Source organism: Patiria miniata, unplaced genomic scaffold (assembly GCF_015706575.1).
Source record: "Patiria miniata isolate m_02_andy unplaced genomic scaffold, ASM1570657v1 HiC_scaffold_29, whole genome shotgun sequence".
In the NCBI taxonomy this organism is placed as follows: Eukaryota; Metazoa; Echinodermata; class Asteroidea; order Valvatida; family Asterinidae; genus Patiria; species Patiria miniata.
This window is the reverse complement of record NW_024037068.1, coordinates 11676672-11698907: the sequence shown is the minus strand read 5'-3', so window position 1 is coordinate 11698907 and position 22236 is coordinate 11676672. Positions and strand designations below refer to the sequence as shown.

Below are 22236 nucleotides of genomic sequence, written 5' to 3'. Positions count from 1 at the left end.
AATGGGCTTATTATTCATATTTATCTCCAGAGCGATTGACCTTGAATGATATTAATTTCATTGCAGTCACACCACAACAGTGACCAAAAAACTCCTCAATGTATTTTTTATCTCACTGGCTTCGCCTCGTGGAATGGAACATTTCATCGGTCACCTCATGAAATTATTCTTACCATTGCACTCACAAACATCCATCATTTGTATACCACCACCCTTGGATAGGGCGGTGAAAGAAAACATTAGCAACAGACATTGTGTAATGGTGATCCGAAGTAAATTTTGTTCAAAACTGTTTTATTTGATTTGTCACAGGAAGGTGTACAAAATTAATTTTACTTTAATTTTGCTTTCCAATCTGCAGAAAAGAGTGTACGTAATATTGTATAAAATTAAGACTTATTATCTTCATTACTGTGACTATCGATTCCTATTGTATTGTTAAACTATATACGTCTTTGAAACTTTAATTTTAAGGTACTTGCTTTTCAAAACAACATGATGTAGACTTTTGAGGATATTGTGACCGAACAAGAACTATTAAGTCACCAACTGTATGTTCTTAATACCATAGAACATGTGAGTCACCCACAATTGCATACTGGGAATCTTTGTATCTGATTGGTCCATTAACTTTATGCACTGTTGTATGGCAAAGAGAAGTTGCACTTAGTCTATTGGGCTCAAAGTGTACGCGTTGCAGGGCTAGGATTTAGGCAGTTGATTGCTTGATTCTCCAAATGGTTGGGATAATTGCTAAGGCTCTTGATTATGGTGGTATGACATGACGGATGATGAAGAATAATTAAAGGCATGACCACTGTTCTTGATTAACTGTCTCCGATTACCAACTATTTGTCAATATCCTAGGGTCTGATCTACAGGATTGAAGGATTCAAAGGCAAAGTCCCAAGGGAAATAAGTTACTCAACCCTTAAAGGTATAGTCCATCATTTGTAATTTGTGCATTTTGTTCGATTGAAGCAACAAAAGTGCTCAAATCTAAAGAAGGGTGCTGAACAACCAACCTGATGAAGTTTCAGCTCAGCTTTAGCTGTATATTTCGAGAAAAACTACATTCTGGCATCTCGATTTCAAATCAAAAGTTGCTGAATCATGTTTTGAATTGGGCCCGAGACACGTTCTCACTGAGCCGATTGCAGCTACGCGATGTGTTGCGCACTGATCCGACAAATAATAGCAACCACGCGCCCGCGTGTTCGTGGGTTCAATGCTTGCGTGGGTTACGCCGAATAAAAACCTACTAACGGAAATTTCCAACGGTGCTTCTTAAGACGCACCGTTGGAAAGGCCTTCTTTCGCTGATTTCATTCTTCAAAAAGACAGCTTGCCAGAAAGCATAATTTCACAGGGAGGTTAGTCCCCTTACTATCTTTTAACCAAGTACGTTTTGCAACAATAATTGCGCCAGTTACTTAGCTGCAAATGATGGACTCTGGCTTTAAGTGGCTCCACACACAGTCCCCCCCCCCCCCCCAAGGGCGGATCCAGAACACAATTTTGGGGAGGGCCAAAAAAAATTTTGGTCCCCCAAAAAAGTGGGTCAGAAAAGAAAACATGGATATTTCACTGGCCATTGGCCCACATGTCATCAATGCCACGCCATGGTTTCCGCTCCTCTATTCGTTTTTTCCCTGATGATTGGACTAGCACTTTCGAAGCATGAGTTCATGTGGAATCCTCGTAAATCGATCGAAGCGAATATTAGCTACCCACAAGGCTTTGTAAACTCTGCGTGCTGATACGAGGAAGATCAGCAAACAAACTCACTCAAATGCTATCGACACGAGCTGATCGTCGTTTCTATCTCAACAATGATTCAAATTCCTATATGGCTTGTCTAAGTTGTCTTTGTCTTTGGATTTCAATTAAAGCACCTTAGGAATAGTCGGGGTGGACAAAATGTTCAGGTTTGGTTTGCAGAACATACAGCCTGTCTCCCAAAAAAATGGCACAGTCAGAAAAAAAATTAGTTAAATAAGAAATTTCAAAATAATTCATTCTTACTTGGCATAATACTAAAGAACATAGACTGGGCTTTCCAATAGTGTTTGTTTGATCTTATTTGCTTTTGTCAATTCAGAGATATAATCAATTTAGTGCGATACACCAAAATCGATTTTGTGCCACTTTTATGCATGGGCAGAGTTGTTTCGAGTACCGTGGCACAAACTCGATTTTTGTGTTCCGCAGTAAACTGGAGTTATCTCTGGATTGACAAAAGCAAATGAGATGAAACAAAAAGTATTGGAAAGCCTGGTCTTTTTTCTTTAATGTGATGCTCAAAACGACTTACTTATGTTGAGATTTAAGATTGAAAAAAAAATCGTTTTCGATTGTACCATTTTTTTTAGACAGGCTGTATTATAAGTTGAGGGTCTTAAATGAAAGACATTCAGGAAGGTACAGAATGCATGGCTGTGTATTAATTGCTTCACTTACCTTTTGAGTTCGGCATTGTAAAAGTGCTGGAGCAGCGGAGCTAGAAACATCAACCCAGGTTCTTAACAATTGCGTTGTTCATACTTCGGGGAACGTTTACTTCATGAAGTTTGATACAAAATTAAGCTCCCCTTAGTCCCAAAACCTGCAAGAGATAGCAAAAACACGAGTAAAAGGTAAATAGACTAACACAAGAAACAACCAGTCCAACCCTTTTAGTGCATAACCAAAGTACAATACAAGAAATGTACAATGCTTTACAAACCGTGTGAGCAGAGGGCAAGCTGGTAAAAATATAATGGCGAAAACTTAAAAAGTCATTTACCAGTCTAGTCGTAGTCTTCAGCTTCAAATCATGATCCTGTACACTTACATGATGAATACCTGCCTTCAAAATATGACTTAACATAACCCTTGGTAGACTGTATACGGGAGACTTTATCTTTACCTCCCGAAATGGTGGACTCCTTTCTCAATATTTTCAGAGGCGTCGCCCTAATATTGCTTTAAATGTTTCAGTGCACTGGATTGCGAGGCCTATCTTGTAAAATAATGCGTGCATGTTCATGGACAAAAGCTGAGAACCGAGCTACAAAATAGAACAAGTGCTGAATGGTCGTTTTTGCCTAACCCCATGCAAGATATTGATTAGTTAAAACTTACAAATATTTAAAAGAAAATCGGTAATCCTTATCTTTAGGACACCTATTTTTTTACGAGTTCTGTTCAAAACTGACTTTTGCAGAGGACTGTCCAGTATCTTTTGCAGGCTAAAGCAGTCTTTTTTCCTTCAGATAAACTCATGTTAGTTGTAATTTTGAAAGCACATTTAAAGAAAATGTCACTTTCCTACCTTTTTTTTTTTTGCAGTCAGGTGCACGTTGTAGTTCTTACAACACGAATGAAAGCCCTACATAATGAAAGCTCGATGCTGATTGGCTGCTAAAAAAAATAAATAAGATGTTTATTTTTTTTTATCAGCCAATCAGCATCGAGCTTTCATTGCATTGAGCTTTCATGTTTGCCATCTTGGTTTTTGAGTCTGTTTTCTGGTTGTCACCGTCGTCTTTTACCTCTTAATTTCCCTCATAAATCAAAGCCCTGCCCTCTTTCCACAAAATTAAACCTGCTGATATTCAAGAAGGTGTCATTGCCAATTGTTCAGATGTGTCAAAAAAATATCAGAATGTCACTTTTGAGTGTCAATTAGTCAACTGTTTTGGTGAGTCTTTCCCTTCCTGTATAGCAACAGGGTCCTAAAAGTAAGGATTACCAGAAAATCATTCTAACATGCCAATTTCGATTTACCTGCCCAAATTTGCCATACATGAAGCTCAGTGTACTGAATGCAGTAGAGCGGTATTTCGGTCTCATACTGAATACAAGGAATGTTGATTGTCATGCCATTATCTGTAATGTTCCTGCCGTACCACTTGCTTTCTTGTTTCTCTAATACCTTGCCTCATTGCACTATAATAATTATCTCGAAAAGAACTACGTTGCGATAACTGGATTTTCGTATACATACCTGCATACATGAACAATCCAGCTCTCCATCCATGGATTAGTGTGTGACAGGTGTAAGAATTGCTAGAAACATTTAATCTCAGGATATGCCAAACCAGTGGAATACCTGCCCGGCTAAGAGGCATACTGAATTCTTACACTAAACACACTCACTGAAGAAAACAAGATCGTACACAGTATCAAAAGAGGTCGTTCTCTCTGTGTTATGCATCATGATCAGGGTGACCGTTTTAGCCGATTTTCAGCTAACTTTGACAGATTTTTGTTAAATAATGAGTTTGACTGAAAATTTGACAGAATGGATTTTTTTGGGCAGATTTCTGGCAGAATTCTGCAAAAATGGTTATTTGACAGAAAAAAACAAGCAAATTTGAAAAAAAAATGATACATTTGTATAAAAAAGCTTCAATCTTTTCAAACAAACCCTTGCATAATGGGACAGGTTGCCTGGTGTAGGTGATGAAGTTCATTGCCAAGGGCGGATCAAGGGGGGGGGGGCCAAAGGGGGCCATGGCCCCCCCCCCAAAACGAAACCAATTTTTTTTTTTTTTAATGTGACATCGCAAAAAAGGCAGGCAATGAGTACACCACCATCTTTTCCTCAAAAAACATTGGTTAAAGTGGTCAGAAATTGCCTCAGATCGCACCACAGAGCATCTAGAATCCAAAAAATTTTCGGGGCCTTAAGCGGGCCCCGAACCCCACGCCGTAATTTTTGGACCCACTTTTTTGGAGGACCAAAATTTTTTTGGGCCCCCCCCCAAAATTGTGTTCTGGATCCGCCCTTGTTCATTGCCAACCGGACTCTGTCGTGACGTGACCACGTTTTGCCTGAATTTACACAATTTCATAACATCTTAATGTGACTATAGATTGTTTCTAAAAGTAATTTGAACCTTAATTAATGCAATACCACAACATCTGCATGTGATTTAAAGTGTTCATAGTGTATTTCAGCAATTCTGGGAAATTTGGAAGATTTTTGACTTTTCAGATTTTAGACCATTTTTGGTAAAATACTAAAATGTTTGTTCATTTTTGGCATCTACCCACCTTGTGTAAGCATTTGACTTAATTTCGTGAAGTTGGATTTTTTGACAAAAATCAGCATTTCTTATGACCGCGGATATGGAAAACTTTTCAGATTTAGACCATTTTTGGTAAAAAAACTAAAATAAAATTTACTGATTTTTGGACTAAAAATCAAACTTCACAAAAGCAAGGCAAAAGTTCACACAAAGAGAGTAGAAGCCAAAAATGAATTCCCAAGAGATATCAGCTCACTACAGTCAGGATCCGGGAAGAAAACAAACATTTCAGTTTTGACAAAAAATGGTCCAAATCTGAAAAGATTTTCATATCCGAGGTCATCAAAAATACTGATTTTTGGCCAAAACATCCAACTTCACAAAATTCAGTCAAATAATCACACAAGGTGAGTAGATACCAGAAATGAATCCCCAAGAGATTTCAGCTCACTACAGTCAGGATCCGGGCAGAAACCATCACTTCAATTTTTTACCAAAAATGGTCTAAAACTTAAAAGTTTTCCCTATCCGCGGTCATGAAAAATACAGATTTTTGGCAAAAAATCCAACTTCACGAAGCCAAGTCCAAAGTTCACACAATGTGAATAGATGCCAGAAATGAGTCCCCAAGAGATTTCAGCTCACTACAGTCAGGATCCGGGCAGAAAACAAACATTTCATTTTGTTACCAAAAATGGTCTAAAACTGAAAAGTTTTCTCTATCCGCGGTCATGAACAATACTGATTTTTTTTCAAAAAATCCAACTTCACGAAACCGAGTCAATGTTCACACAAGGTGAATAGATGCCAGAAATTAATCAACAAGAGATTTCAGCTCACTACAGTCAGGATCCAGGCAGAAAACAAACATTTCAGTTTTTTACCAAAACTGGTCTAAATCTGAAAGGTTTTTCATATCCGCGGTCATTTAAAAATACTGATTTTGGGTCAAAAGGTCCAACTTCACGAAATTAAGTCAAATGCTTACACGAGGTGGTTAGATGCCAGAAAATGAATCCCAAAGAGATTTCAGCTCACTATAGTCAAGGTCTGGGAAGAAAACAAACATTTCAGTAAATTACCAAAAATGGTCTCAATCTGAAAAGTTTTCCATATACGCGGTCATGAAAAATACTGATTTTTGGCCAAAAAATCTAACTTCACGAAACCAAGTCAAAAGTTCACACAAGGTGAGTAGACGCCAGAAATGAATCCCCAAGAGATTTCAGCTCACTACAGTCAGGATCCGGGCAGAAAAGAAACATTTGAGTTTTTACCAAAAATTGTCTCAATCTGAAAAGATTTCCATATCCGCGGTCATGAAAAATACTGATTTTGGGCCAAAAATCCAACTTCACGAAACCAAGTCAAAAATTCATACAAGGTGAGTAGATGCCAGAAATGAATCCCCAAGAGATTTCAGCTCACTACAGTCAGGATCCGGGCAGAAAACAAACATTTTAGTTTTTTACCGAAAATTGTCTTTATCTGAAAAGTTTTCCATATCCGCGGTCATGAAAAATACTGATTGTTGGCCAAAAATTCCAACTTCATGAAACCAATTCAAAAGTTCACACAAGGTGAGAAGGTGCCAGAAATGAATCCCCAAGAGATTTCAGCTCACTACAGTCAGGATCCGGGCAGAAAACAAACACTCTTGTTTTTTTACCAAAAATGGTCTCAATCTTAAAAGTTTTCCATATCCGCGGTCATGAAAAATACTGATTTTTGGCCAAAAAATCCAACTTCATGAAACCAATTCAAAAGTTCACACAAGGTGAGAAGGTGCCAGAAATGAATCCCCAAGAGATTTCAGCTCACTACAGTCAGGATCCGGGCAGAAAACAAACACTTGAGTTTTTACCAAAAATGGTCTAAATCTGAAAAGTTTTCCATATCCGCGGTCATGAAAAATACTGATTTTTGGCCAAAAATTCCAACTTTACGAAACCAAGTGAAAAGTTCACACAAGGTGAGTAGTTGCCAGAAATGAATCCCCAAGAGATTTCAGCTCACTACAGTCAGGATCCGGGCAGAAAACAAACACTTCAGTTTTTACCAAAAATGGTCTCAATCTTAAAAGTTTTCCATATCCGCAGTCATGAAAAATACTGATTTTTCGCCAAAAAATCCAACTTCACGAAACCAGTCAAAAGTTCACACAAGGTGAGAAGGTGCCAGAAATGAATCCCGAAGAGATTTCAGCTCACTACAGTCAGCATCCGGGCAGAAAAGAAACATTTGAGTTTTTACCAAAAATGGTCTCAATCTAAACAGATTTCCATATCCGCAGTCATGAAAAATACTGATTTTTGGCCAAAAAATCCAACTTCACGAAACCAATTCAAAAGTTCACACAAGGTGAGAAAGTGCCAGAAATGACTCCCCAAGAGATTTCAGCTCACCACAGTCAGGATCTGGGCTGAAAACAAACATTTTAGTTTTTTACCTAAAATGGTCTCAATCTGAAAAGTTTTCCATATCCGCGGTCATGAAAAACACTGATTTTTGGCCAAAAATTCCAACTTTACGAAACCAAGTGAAAAGTTCACACAAGGTGAGTAGTTGCCAGAAATGAATCCCCAAGAGATTTCAGCTCACTACAGTCAGGATCCGGGCAGAAAACAAACACTTCAGTTTTTACCAAAAATGGTCTAAATCTTAAAAGTTTTCCACATCCGCGGTCATGAAAAATACTGATTTTTGGCCAAAAATTCCAACTTCATGAAACCAATTCAATAGTTCACACAAGGTGAAAAGATGCCAGAAATTAATCCCCAAGAGATTTCAGCTCACTACAGTCAGGATCTAGGCAGAAAACAAACACTTTAGATTTTACCAAAAATGGTCTCAATCTAAACAGATTTCCATATCCGCAGTCATGAAAAATACTGATTTTTGGCCAAAAAATCCAACTTCACGAAACCAATTCAAAAGTTCACACAAGGTGAGAAAGTGCCAGAAATGACTCCCCAAGAGATTTCAGCTCACCACAGTCAGGATCTGGGCTGAAAACAAACATTTTAGTTTTTTACCTAAAATGGTCTCAATCTGAAAAGTTTTCCATATCCGCGGTCATGAAAAACACTGATTTTTGGCCAAAAATTCCAACTTTACGAAACCAAGTGAAAAGTTCACACAAGGTGAGTAGTTGCCAGAAATGAATCCCCAAGAGATTTCAGCTCACTACAGTCAGGATCCGGGCAGAAAACAAACACTTCAGTTTTTTACCAAAAATGGTCTAAATCTTAAAAGTTTTCCACATCCGCGGTCATGAAAAATACTGATTTTTGGCCAAAAATTCCAACTTCATGAAACCAATTCAATAGTTCACACAAGGTGAAAAGATGCCAGAAATTAATCCCCAAGAGATTTCAGCTCACTACAGTCAGGATCTAGGCAGAAAACAAACACTTTAGATTTTACCAAAAATGGTCAAAATCTTAAAAGTTTTCCATATCCGCGGTCATGAAAAATACTGATTTTTGGCCAAAAATTCCAACTTCATGAAACCAATTCAAAAGTTCACACAAGGTGAGAAGGTGCCAGAAATGAATCCCCAAGAGATTTCAGCTCACTACAGTCAGGATCCGGGCAGAAAACAAACATTTCAGTTATTTACCAAAAATGGTCTAAATCTGAAAAGTTTTCCATATCAGGCGGTCATGAAATATACTGATTTTTGGCCAAAAAATCCAACTTCACGAAACCAAGTCAAAAGTTCACACAAGGTGAGTAGTTGCCAGAAATGAATCCCCAAGAGATTTCAGCTCACTACAGTCAGTATCCGGGCAGAAAAGAAACATTTGAGTTTTTACCAAAAATGGTCTCAATCTGAAAAGATTTCCATATCCGCGGTCATGAAAAATACTGATTTTTGGCCAAAAATCCAACTTCACGAAACCAAGTCAAAAGTTCATACAAGGTGAGTAGATGCCAGAAATGAATCCCCAACAGATTTCAGCTCACTACAATCAGCATCCGGGCAGAAAAGAAACATTTTAGTTTTTACCAAAATTGGTCTAAATCTGAAAAGTTTTCCATATCCACGGTCATGAAAAATACTGATTTCTGGCCAAAAAATCCAACTTCACGAAACCAATTCACAAGTTCACACAAGGTGAGTAGTTGCCAGAAATGAATCCCCGAGTGATTTCAGCTCACTACAGTCAGTATCCGGGCAGAAAACAAACATTTGAGTTTTTACCAAAATTGGTCTAAATCTGAAAAGTTTTCCATATCCGCGGTCATGAAAAATACTGATTTCTGGCCAAAAAATCCAACTTCACGAAACCAATTCAAAAGTTCACACAAGGTGAGTAGATGCCAGAAATGAATCCCCAAGAGGTTTCAGCTCACTACAGTCAGGATCCGGGCACAAATGAAACATTTGAGTTTTTACCAAAAATGGTCTCAATCTGAAAAGATTTCCATATCCGCGGTCATGAAAAATACTGATTTTTGGCCAAAAATCCAACTTCACGAAACCAAGTCAAAAGTTCATACAAGGTGAGTAGATGCCAGAAATGAATCCCCAACAGATTTCAGCTCACTACAATCAGCATCCGGGCAGAAAAGAAACATTTTAGTTTTTACCAAAATTCGTCTAAATCTGGAAAGTTTTCCATATCCACGGTCATGAAAAATACTGATTTCTGGCCAAAAAATCCAACTTCACGAAACCAATTCAAAAGTTCACACAAGCTGAGTAGATGCCAGAAATGAATCCCCAAGAGGTTTCAGCTCACTGCAGTCAGGATCCGGGCACAAATGAAACATTTGAGTTTTTACCAAAAATGGTCTCAATCTAAACAGATTTCCATATCCGCAGTCATGAAAAATACTGATTTTTGGCCAAAAATTCGAACTTCACTAAACCAATTCAAAAGTTCACTTAAAGTTGAGAAAGTGCCAGAAATGACTCCCCAAGAGATTTCAGCTCACCACAGTCAGGATCTGGGCTGAAAACAAACATTTTAGTTTTTTACCGAAAATGGTCTCAATCTGAAAAGTTTTCCATATCCGCGGTCATGAAAAACACTGATTTTTGGCCAAAAATTCCTACTTCACGAAACCAAGTCAAAAGTTCACACAAGGTGAGTAGATGCCAGAAATGAATCCCCAAGAGATTTCAGCTCACTACAGTCAGGATCCAGGCAGAAAACAAACATTTGAGTTTTTACCAAAAATGGTCTAAATCTTACAAGTTTTCCACATCAGCGGTCATGAAAAATACAGATTTTTCGCCAAATATTCCAACTTCACGAAACCAAGTCAAAAGTTCACACAAGTTGAGTAGATGCCAGAAATGAATCCCCAAGAGATTTCAGCTCACTACAGTCAGGATCCGGGCAGAAAACAAACATTTTATTTTTTACCAAAAATGGTCGAAATCTTAAAAGTTTTCCATATCCGCGGTCATGAAAAATACTGATTTTTGGCCAAAAAATCCAACTTCACGAAACCAATTCAAAAGTTCACACAAGCTGAGTAGATGCCAGAAATGAATCCCCAAATGGTTTCAGCTCACTGCAGTCAGGATCCGGGCACAAATGAAACATTTGAGTTTTTACCAAAAATGGTCTCAATCTAAACAGATTTCCATATCCGCAGTCATGAAAAATACTGATTTTTGGCCAAAAATTCGAACTTCACTAAACCAATTCAAAAGTTCACTTAAAGTTGAGAAAGTGCCAGAAATGACTCCCCAAGAGATTTCAGCTCACCACAGTCAGGATCTGGGCTGAAAACAAACATTTTAGTTTTTTACCGAAAATGGTCTCAATCTGAAAAGTTTTCCATATCCGCGGTCCTGAAAAACACTGATTTTTGGCCAAAAATTCCTACTTCACGAAACCAAGTCAAAAGTTCACACAAGGTGAGTAGATGCCAGAAATGAATCCCCAAGAGATTTCAGCTCACTACAGTCAGGATCCAGGCAGAAAACAAACATTTGAGTTTTTACCAAAAATGGTCTAAATCTTACAAGTTTTCCACATCAGCGGTCATGAAAAATACAGATTTTTCGCCAAATATTCCAACTTCACGAAACCAAGTCAAAAGTTCACACAAGTTGAGTAGATGCCAGAAATGAATCCCCAAGAGATTTCAGCTCACTACAGTCAGGATCCGGGCAGAAAACAAACATTTTATTTTTTACCAAAAATGGTCGAAATCTTAAAAGTTTTCCATATCCGCGGTCATGAAAAATACTGATTTTTGGCCAAAAAATCCAACTTCACGAAACCAAGTCAAAAGTTCCACAAGGTGAGTAGTTGCCAGAAATGAATCCCCAAGAGATTTCAGCTCACTACAGTCAGTATCCGGGCAGAAAAGAAACATTTGAGTTTTTACCAAAAATGGTCTCAATCTGAAAAGTTTTCCATATCCGCGGTCAGGAAAAATACTGATTTTTGGCCAAAAATTCCAACTTCACGAAACCAAGTCAAAAGTTCACACAGGGTGAGTAGATGCCAGAAATGAATCCCGAAGAGATTTCAGCTCGCTACAGTCAGCATCCGGGCAGAAAAGAAACATTTGAGTTTTTACCAAAAATGGTCTCAATCTAAACAGATTTCCATATCCGCAGTCATGAAAAATACCGATTTTTGGCCAAAAAATCCAACTTCACGAAACCAATTCAAAAGTTCACACAAGGTGAGAAAGTGCCAGAAATGACTCCCCAAGAGATTTCAGCTCACCACAGTCAGGATCGGGCTGAAAACAAACATTTTAGTTTTTTACCGAAAATGGTCTCAATCTGAAAAGTTTTCCATATCCGCGGTCATGAAAAACACTGATTTTGGCCAAAAATTCCAACTTTACGAAACCAAGTGAAAAGTTCACACAAGGTGAGTAGTTGCCAGAAATGAATCCCCAAGAGATTTCAGCTCACTACAGTCAGGATCCGGGCAGAAAACAAACACTTCAGTTTTTACCAAAAATGGTCTCAATCTTAAAAGTTTCCATATCCGCGGTCATGAAAAATACTGATTTTTCGCCAAAAAATCCAACTTCACGAAACCCAGTCCAAAGTTCACACAAGGTGAGAAGGTGGCAGAAATGAATCCCCAAGAGATTTCAGCTCACTACAGTCAGGATCCGGGCAGAAAACAAATAATTTAGTATTTTACCGAAAATGGTCTCAATCTGAAAAGTTTTCCATATCCGCGGTCATGAAAAACACTGATTTTTGGCCAAAAATTCCTACTTCACGAAACCAAGTCAAAAATTCACACAAGATGAGTAGATGCCAGAAATGAATCCCCAAGAGATTTCAGCTCACTACAGTCAGGATCCAGGCAGAAAACAAACATTTGAGTTTTTACCAAAAATGGTCTAAATCTTACAAGTTTTCCACATCAGCGGTCATGAAAAATACAGATTTTTCGCCAAATATTCCAACTTCACGAAACCAAGTCAAAAGTTCACACAAGTTGAGTAGATGCCAGAAATGAATCCCCAAGAGATTTCAGCTCACTACAGTCAGGATCCGGGCAGAAAACAAACATTTTATTTTTTACCAAAAATGGTCGAAATCTTAAAAGTTTTCCATATCCGCGGTCATGAAAAATACTGATTTTTGGCCAAAAAATCCAACTTCACGAAACCAAGTCAAAAGTTCACACAAGGTGAGTAGTTGCCAGAAATGAATCCCCAAGAGATTTCAGCTCACTACAGTCAGTATCCGGGCAGAAAAGAAACATTTGAGTTTTTACCAAAAATGGTCTCAATCTGAAAAGTTTTCCATATCCGCGGTCATGAAAAATACTGATTTTTGGCCAAAAATTCCAACTTCACGAAACCAAGTCAAAAGTTCACACAGGGTGAGTAGATGCCAGAAATGAATCCCGAAGAGATTTCAGCTCACTACAGTCAGCATCCGGGCAGAAAAGAAACATTTGAGTTTTTACCAAAAATGGTCTCAATCTAAACAGATTTCCATATCCGCAGTCATGAAAAATACGATTTTTGGCCAAAAAATCCAACTTCACGAAACCAATTCAAAAGTTCACACAAGGTGAGAAAGTGCCAGAAATGACTCCCCAAGAGATTTCAGCTCACCACAGTCAGGATCTGGGCTGAAAACAAACATTTTAGTTTTTTACCGAAAATGGTCTCAATCTGAAAAGTTTTCCATATCCGCGGTCATGAAAAACACTGATTTTTGGCCAAAAATTCCAACTTTATGAAACCAAGTGAAAAGTTCACACAAGGTGAGTAGTTGCCAGAAATGAATCCCCAAGAGATTTCAGCTCACTACAGTCAGGATCCGGGCAGAAAACAAACACTTCAGTTTTTACCAAAAATGGTCTCAATCTTAAAAGTTTTCCATATCCGCGGTCATGAAAAATACTGATTTTCGCCAAAAAATCCAACTTCACGAAACCAGTCAAAGTTCACACAAGGTGAGAAGGTGGCAGAAATGATCCCCAAGAGATTTCAGCTCACTACAGTCAGGATCCGGGCAGAAAACAAATAATTTAGTATTTTACCGAAAATGGTCTAAATCTGAAAAGTTTTCCATATCCGCGGTCATGAACAACACTGATTTTTGGCCAAAAATTCCAACTTCACGAAACCAAGTCAAAAGTTCACACAATGTGAGTAGACACCAGAAATGAATCGCCAAGAGATTTCAGCTCACTACAGTCAGGATCCGGGCAGAAAACAAACATATTAGTTTTTTACCAAAAATGGTCTAAATCTGAAAAGTTTTCCATATCCGCGGTCATGAAAATACTGATTTTTAGCCAAAAATTCCTACTTCACGAAACCAAGTCAAAAGTTCACACAAGGTGAGTAGATGCCAGAAATGAATCCCCAAGAGATTTCAGCTCACTACAGTCAGGATCCAGGCAGAGAAAACAAACATTTGAGTTTTTACCAAAAATGGTCTAAATCTTAAAAGTTTTCCATATCCGCGGTCATGAAAAATACTGATTTTTCGCCAAATATTCCAACTTCACGAAACCAAGTCAAAAGTTCACACAAGTTGAGTAGATGCCAGAAATGAATCCCCAAGAGATTTCAGCTCACTACAGTCAGGATCCGGGCAGAAAACAAACATTTTATTTTTACCAAAAATGGTCGTAATCTTAAAGTTTTCCATATCCGCGGTCATGAAAAATACTGATTTTTGGCCAAAAAATCCAACTTCACGAAACCAAGTCAAAAGTTCACACAAGGTGAGAAAGTGCCAGAAATGAATCCCCAAGAGATTTCAGCTCACTACAGTCAGGATCCGGGCAGAAAACAAATGATTTATTTTACCGAAAATGGTCTAAATCTGAAAAGTTTTCCATATCCGCGGTCATGAAAAATACTGATTTTTGGCCAAAAATTCCAACTTCAAGAAACCAAGTCAAAAGTTCACACAATGTGAGTAGACACCAGAAATGAATCCCCAAGAGATTTCAGCTCACTACAGTCAGTATCCGGGCAGAAAAGAAACATTTGAGTTTTTACCAAAAATTGTCTCAATCTGAAAAGATTTCCATATCCGCGGTCATGAAAAATACTGATTTTGGGCCAAAAATCCAACTTCACGAAACCAAGTCAAAAATTCATACAAGGTGAGTAGATGCCAGAAATGAATCCCCAAGAGATTTCAGCTCACTACAGTCAGGATCCGGGCAGAAAACAAACATTTTAGTTTTTTACCGAAAATTGTCTTTATCTGAAAAGTTTTCCATATCCGCGGTCATGAAAAATACTGATTGTTGGCCAAAAAATCCAACTTCACGAAACCAAGTCAAAAGTTCACACAAGGTGAGTAGTTGCCAGAAATGAATCCCCAAGAGATTTCAGCTCACTACAGTCAGTATCCAGGCAGAAAAGAAACATTTGAGTTTTTACCAAAAATGGTCTCAATCTGAAAAGATTTCCATATCCGCGGTCATGAAAAATACTGATTTTGGGCCAAAAATCCAACTTCACGAAACCAAGTCAAAAATTCATACAAGGTGAGTAGATGCCAGAAATGAATCCCCAAGAGATTTCAGCTCACTACAGTCAGGATCCGGGCAGAAAACAAACATTTTAGTTTTTTACCGAAAATGGTCTTTATCTGAAAAGTTTTCCATATCCGCGGTCATGAAAAATACTGATTGTTGGCCAAAAATTCCAACTTCATGAAACCATTTCAAAAGTTCACACAAGGTGAGAAGGTGCCAGAAATAAATCCCCAAGAGATTTCAGCTCACTACAGTCAGGATCCGGGCAGAAAACAAACACTTTGTTTTTTTACCAAAAATGGTCTCAATCTTAAAAGTTTTCCATATCCGCGGTCATGAAAAATACTGATTTTTGGCCAAAAAATCCAACTTCATGAAACCAATTCAAAAGTTCACACAAGGTGAGAAGTGCCAGAAATGAATCCCCAAGAGATTTCAGCTCACTACAGTCAGGATCCGGGCAGAAAACAAACACTTGAGTTTTTACCAAAAATGGTCAAAATCTGAAAAGTTTTCCATATCCGCGGTCATGAAAAATACTGATTTTGGCCAAAAATTCCAACTTTACGAAACCAAGTGAAAAGTTCACACAAGGTGAGTAGTTGCCAGAAATGAATCCCCAAGAGATTTCAGCTCACTACAGTCAGGATCCGGGCAGAAAACAAACACTTCAGTTTTTACCAAAAATGGTCTCAATCTTAAAAGTTTTCCATATCCGCGGTCATGAAAAATACTGATTTTTCGCCAAAAATCCAACTTCACGAAACCCAGTCAAAAGTTCACACAAGGTGAGAAGGTGCAAGAAATGAATCCCCAAGAGATTTCAGCTCACTACAGTCAGCATCCGGGCAGAAAAGAAACATTTGAGTTTTTACCAAAAATGGTCTCAATCTAAACAGATTTCCATATCCGCAGTCATGAAAAATACTGATTTTTGGCCAAAAAATCCAACTTCACGAAACCAATTCAAAAGTTCACACAAGGTGAGAAAGTGCCAGAAATGAATCCCCAAGAGATTTCAGCTCACTACAGTCAGGATCCGGGCTGAAAACAAACATTTTAGTTTTTTACCAAAAATGGTCTCAATCTGAAAAGTTTTCCATATCCGCGGTCATGAAAAACACTGATTTTTGGCCAAAAATTCCAACTTTACGAAACCAAGTCAAAAGTTCACACAAGGTGAGTAGTTGCCAGAAATGAATCCCCAAGAGATTTCAGCTCACTACAGTCAGGATCCGGGCAGAAAACAAACACTTCAGTTTTTACCAAAAATGGTCTAAATCTGAAAAGATTTCCATATCCGCGGTCATGAAAAATACTGATTTTTGGCCAAAAATCCAACTTCACGAAACCAAGTCAAAAGTTCATACAAGGTGAGTAGATGCCAGAAATGAATCCCCAACAGATTTCAGCTCACTACAATCAGCATCCGGGCAGAAAAGAAACATTTTAGTTTTTACCAAAATTGGTCTAAATCTGAAAAGTTTTCCATATCCACGGTCATGAAAAATACTGATTTCTGGCCAAAAAATCCAACTTCACGAAACCAAGTCACAAGTTCACAGAAGGTGAGTAGATGCCAGAAATGAATCCCCAAGAGGTTTCAGCTCACTGCAGTCAGGATCCGGGCACAAATGAAACATTTGAGTTTTTACCAAAAATGGTCTCAATCTTAAAAGTTTTCCATATCCGCGGTCATGAAAAATACTGATTTTTGGCCAAAAAATCCAACTTCACGAAACCAAGTCAAAAGTTCACACAAGGTGAGTAGTTGCCAGAAATGAATCCCCGAGTGATTTCAGCTCACTACAGTCAGTATCCGGGCAGAAAAGAAACATTTGAGTTTTTACCAAAATTGGTCTAAATCTGAAAAGTTTTCCATATCCGCGGTCATGAAAAATACTGATTTCTGGCCAAAAAATCCAACTTCACGAAACCAATTCAAAAGTTCACACAAGGTGAGTAGATGCCAGAAATGAATCCCCAAGAGGTTTCAGCTCACTACAGTCAGGATCCGGGCACAAATGAAACATTTGAGTTTTTACCAAAAATGGTCTCAATCTGAAAAGTTTTCCATATCCGCGGTCATGAAAAATACTGATTTTTGGCCAAAAAATCCAACTTCACGAAACCAAGTCAAAAGTTCACAAGGTGAGTAGATGCCAGAAATGAATCCCCAAGAGATTTCAGCTCACTACAATCAGCATCCGGGCAGAAAAGAAACATTTGAGTTTTTACCAAAATTGGTCTAAATCTGAAAAGTTTTCCATATCCGCGGTCATGAAAAATACTGATTTCTGGCAAAAATTCCAACTTCACGAAACCAAGTCAAAAGTTCACACAAGGTGAGTAGTTGCCAGAAATGAATCCCCGAGAGATTTCAGCTCACTACAGTCAGTATCCGGGCAGAAAAGAAACATTTGAGTTTTTACCAAAAATGGTCTAAATCTGAAAAGTTTTCCATATCCGCGGTCATGAAAAATACTGATTTTTGGCCAAAAATTCCAACTTCATGAAACCAATTCAAAAGTTCACACAAGGTGAGAAGGTGCCAGAAATGAATCCCCAAGAGATTTCAGCTCACTACAGTCAGGATCCGGGCAGAAAACAAACATTTAGTTTTTACCAAAAATGGTCTAAATCTGGAAAGTTTTCCATATCCGGCGGTCATGAAAAATACTGATTTTGGCCAAAAAATCCAACTTCACGAAACCAAGTCACAAGTTCACACAAGGTGAGTAGATGCCAGAAATGAATCCCCAAGAGGTTTCAGCTCACTACAGTCAGGATCCGGGCACAAACAAACATTTGAGTTTTTACCAAAAATGGTCTCAATCTTAAAAGTTTTCCATATCCGCGGTCATGAAAAATACTGATTTTTGGCCAAAAAATCCAACTTCACGAAACCAAGTCAAAAGTTCACACAAGGTGAGTAGTTGCCAGAAATGAATCCCGAGAGATTTCAGCTCACTACAGTCAGTATCCGGGCAGAAAAGAAACATTTGAGTTTTTACCAAAATTGGTCTAAATCTGAAAAGTTTTCATATCCGCGGTCATGAAAAATACTGATTTCTGGCCAAAAAATCCAACTTCACGAAACCAAGTCAAAAGTTCACACAAGGTGAGTAGATGCCAGAAATGAATCCCCAAGAGATTTCAGCTCACTACAGTCAGGATACGGGCACAAATGAAACATTTGAGTTTTTACCAAAAATGGTCTCAATCTGAAAAGATTTCCATATCCGCGGTCATGAAAAATACTGATTTTTGGCCAAAAATCCAACTTCACGAAACCAAGTCAAAAGTTCACACAAGGTGAGTAGATGCCAGAAATGAATCCCCAAGAGATTTCAGCTCACTACAATCAGCATCCGGGCAGAAAAGAAACATTTTAGTTTTTACCAAAAATGGTCTAAATCTGAAAAGTTTTCCATATCCGCGGTCATGAAAAATACTGATTTTTGGCCAAAAATTCCAACTTCATGAAACCAAGTCAAAAGTTCACACAAGGTGAGAAGGTGCCAGAAATGAATCCCCAAGAGATTTCAGCTCACTACAGTCAGGATCCGGGCAGAAAACAAACATTTTAGTTTTTACCAAAAATGGTCTAAATCTGGAAAGTTTTCCATATCCGGCGGTCATGAAAAATACTGATTTTTGGCCAAAAAATCCAACTTCACGAAACCAATTCACAAGTTCACACAAGGTGAGTAGATGCCAGAAATGAATCCCCAAGAGGTTTCAGCTCACTACAGTCAGGATCCGGGCACAATGAAACATTTGAGTTTTTACCAAAAATGGTCTCAATCTTAAAAGTTTTCCATATCCGCCGTCATGAAAAATACTGATTTTTGGCCAAAAAATCCAACTTCACGAAACCAAGTCAAAAGTTCACACAAGGTGAGTAGTTGCCAGAAATGAATCCCGAGAGATTTCAGCTCACTACAGTCAGTATCCGGGCAGAAAAGAAACATTTGAGTTTTACCAAAATGGTCTAAATCTGAAAAGTTTTCCATATCCGCGGTCATGAAAAATACTGATTTTTGGCCAAAAAATCCAACTTCACGAAACCAATTCAAAAGTTCACACAAGGTGAGTAGATGCCAGAAATGAATCCCCAAGAGATTTCAGCTCACTACAGTCAGGATACGGGCACAAATGAAACATTTGAGTTTTTACCAAAAATGGTCTCAATCTGAAAAGATTTCCATATCCGCGGTCATGAAAAATACTGATTTTTGGCCAAAAATCAACTTCACGAAACCAAGTCAAAAGTTCATACAAGGTGAGTAGATGCCAGAAATGAATCCCCAAGAGATTTCAGCTCACTACAATCAGCATCCAGGCAGAAAAGAAACATTTTAGTTTTTACCAAAAATGGTCTAAATCTGAAAAGTTTTCCATATCCGCGGTCATGAAAAATACTGATTTGTGGCCAAAAATTCCAACTTCACGAAACCAAGTCAAAAGTTCACACAAGGTGAGTAGTTGCCAGAAATGAATCCCCAAGAGATTTCAGCTCACTACAGTCAGTATCCGGGCAGAAAACAAACATTTGAGTTTTTACCAAAATTGATCTAAATCTGAAAAGTTTTCCATATCCGCGGTCATGAAAAATACTGATTTTTGGCCAAAAATCCAACTTCACGAAACCAATTCAAAAGTTCACACAAGGTGAGAAGGTGCCAGAAATGAATCCCCAAGAGATTTCAGCTCACTACATTCAGGATCCGGGCAGAAAACAAACATTTCAGTTATTTACCAAAAATGGTCTCAATCTGAAAAGTTTTCCATATCCGCGGTCATGAAAAATACTGATTTTGGCCAAAAAATCCAACTTCACGAAACCAAGTCAAAAGTTCACACAAGGTGAGTAGATGCAAGAAATGAATCCCCAAGAGATTTCAGCTCACTACAGTCAGGATCCGGGCAGAAAACAAACATTTGAGTTTTTACCAAAAATGGTCTAAATCTTAAAAGTTTTCCATATCCGCGGTCATGAAAAATACTGATTTTTGGCCAAAAATTCCAACTTCACGAAACCAAGTCAAAAGTTCACACAAGGTGAAAAGATGCCAGAAATGAATCCCCAAGAGATTTCAGCTCACTACAGTCAGGATCCGGGCAGAAAACAAACATTTATTTTTACCAAAAATGGTCTAAATCTAAAATTTTCCATATCCGCGGTCATGAAAAATACTGATTTTGGCCAAAAATTCAACTTCACGAAACCAAGTCAAAAGTTCACACAAGGTGAGAAGGTGCCAGAAATGAATCCCCAAGAGATTTCAGCTCACTACAGTCAGGATCCGGGCAGAAAACAAACATTGAGTTTTTACCAAAAATGGTCTAAATCTGAAAAGTTTTCCATATCCGGCGGTCATGAAAAATACTGATTTTTGGCCAAAAATCCAACTTCACGAAACCAAGTCAAAAGTTCACACAAGGTGAGTAGATGCCAGAAATGAATCCCAAGAGATTTCAGCTCACTACAGTCAGGATCCGGGCACAAAGAAACATTTGAGTTTTTACCAAAAATGGTCTCAATCTTAAAAGTTTTCCATATCCGCGGTCATGAAAAATACTGATTTTTGGCCAAAAATCCAACTTCACGAAACCAAGTCAAAAGTTCACACAAGGTGAGTAGTTGCCAGAAATGAATCCCCAAGAGATTTCAGCTCACTACAGTCAGTATCCGGGCAGAAAAAAAAACATTTGAGTTTTTACCAAAAATGGTCTAAATCTGAAAAGTTTTCCATATCCGCGGTCATGAAAAATACTGATTTTGGCCAAAAATCCAACTTCACGAAACCAAGTCAAAAGTTCACACAAGGTGAGTAGATGCCAGAAATGAATCCCCAAGAGATTTCAGCTCACTACAGTCAGGATCCGGGCACAAAAAAACATTTGAGTTTTTACCAAAAATGGTCTCAATCTGAAAAGATTTCCATATCCGCGGTCATGAAAAATACTGATTTTTGGCCAAAAATCCAACTTCACGAAACCAAGTCAAAAGTTCACACAAGGTGAGTAGATGCCAGAAATGAATCCCCAAGAGATTTCAGCTCACTACAGTCAGCATCCGGGCAGAAAAGAAACATTTGAGTTTTTACCAAAAATGGTCTAAATCTGAAAAGTTTTCCATATCCGCGGTCATGAAAAATACTGATTTTTGGCCAAAATTCCAACTTCACGAAACCAAGTCAAAAGTTCACACAAGGTGAGTAGTTGCCAGAAATGAATCCCAAGAGATTTCAGCTCACTACAGTCAGATCCGGGCAGAAAAGAAACATTTGAGTTTTTACCAAAAATGGTCTCAATCTGAAAAGTTTTCCATATCCGCGGTCATGAAAAATACTGATTTTTGGCCAAAAAATCCAACTTCACGAAACCAAGTCAAAAGTTCACACAAGGTGAGTAGTAGTGCCAGAAATGAATCCCCAAGAGATTTCAGCTCACTACAGTCAGGATCCGGGCAGAAAACAAACATTTGAGTTTTTACCAAAAATGGTCTAAATCTGAAAATTTTCCATATCCGCGGTCATGAAAAATACTGATTTTTGGCCAAAAATTCCAACTTCACGAAACCAAGTCAAAAGTTCACACAAGGTGAGTAGATGCCAGAAATGAATCCCCAAGAGATTTCAGCTCACTACAGTCAGGATCCGGGCAGAAAAGAAACATTTGAGTTTTTACCAAAAATGGTCTCAATCTGAAAAGATTTCCATATCCGCGGTCATGAAAAATACTGATTTTTGGCCAAAAATCCAACTTCACGAAACCAAGTCAAAAGTTCACACAAGGTGAGTAGATGCCAGAAATGAATCCCCAAGAGATTTCAGCTCACTACAGTCAGGATCCGGGCAGAAAAAAACATTGAGTTTTTACCAAAAATGGTCTAAATCTGAAAAGTTTTCCATATCCGCGGTCATGAAAAATACTGATTTTTGGCCAAAATTCCAACTTCACGAAACCAAGTCAAAAGTTCACACAAGGTGAGTAGATGCCAGAAATGAATCCCCAAGAGATTTCAGCTCACTACAGTCAGGATCCGGGCAGAAAACAAACATTTGAGTTTTTACCAAAATGGTCTCAATCTAAAAGATTTCCATATCCGCGGTCATGAAAAATACTGATTTTTGGCCAAAAAAATCCAACTTCACGAAACCAAGTCAAAAGTTCACACAAGGTGAGAAGATGCCAGAAATGAATCCCAAGAGATTTCAGCTCACTACAGTCAGGATCCGGGCAGAAAACAAACATTT

General features: G+C 38.2%; 1 protein-coding gene across 1 annotated transcript in view; it reads left to right on the top strand.

Moving 5' to 3' along the window:
• Window positions 1-22236, top strand: part of LOC119735171 — a 38580-nt gene that overhangs the window by 5034 nt on the left and 11310 nt on the right. The window lies entirely within an intron of this gene.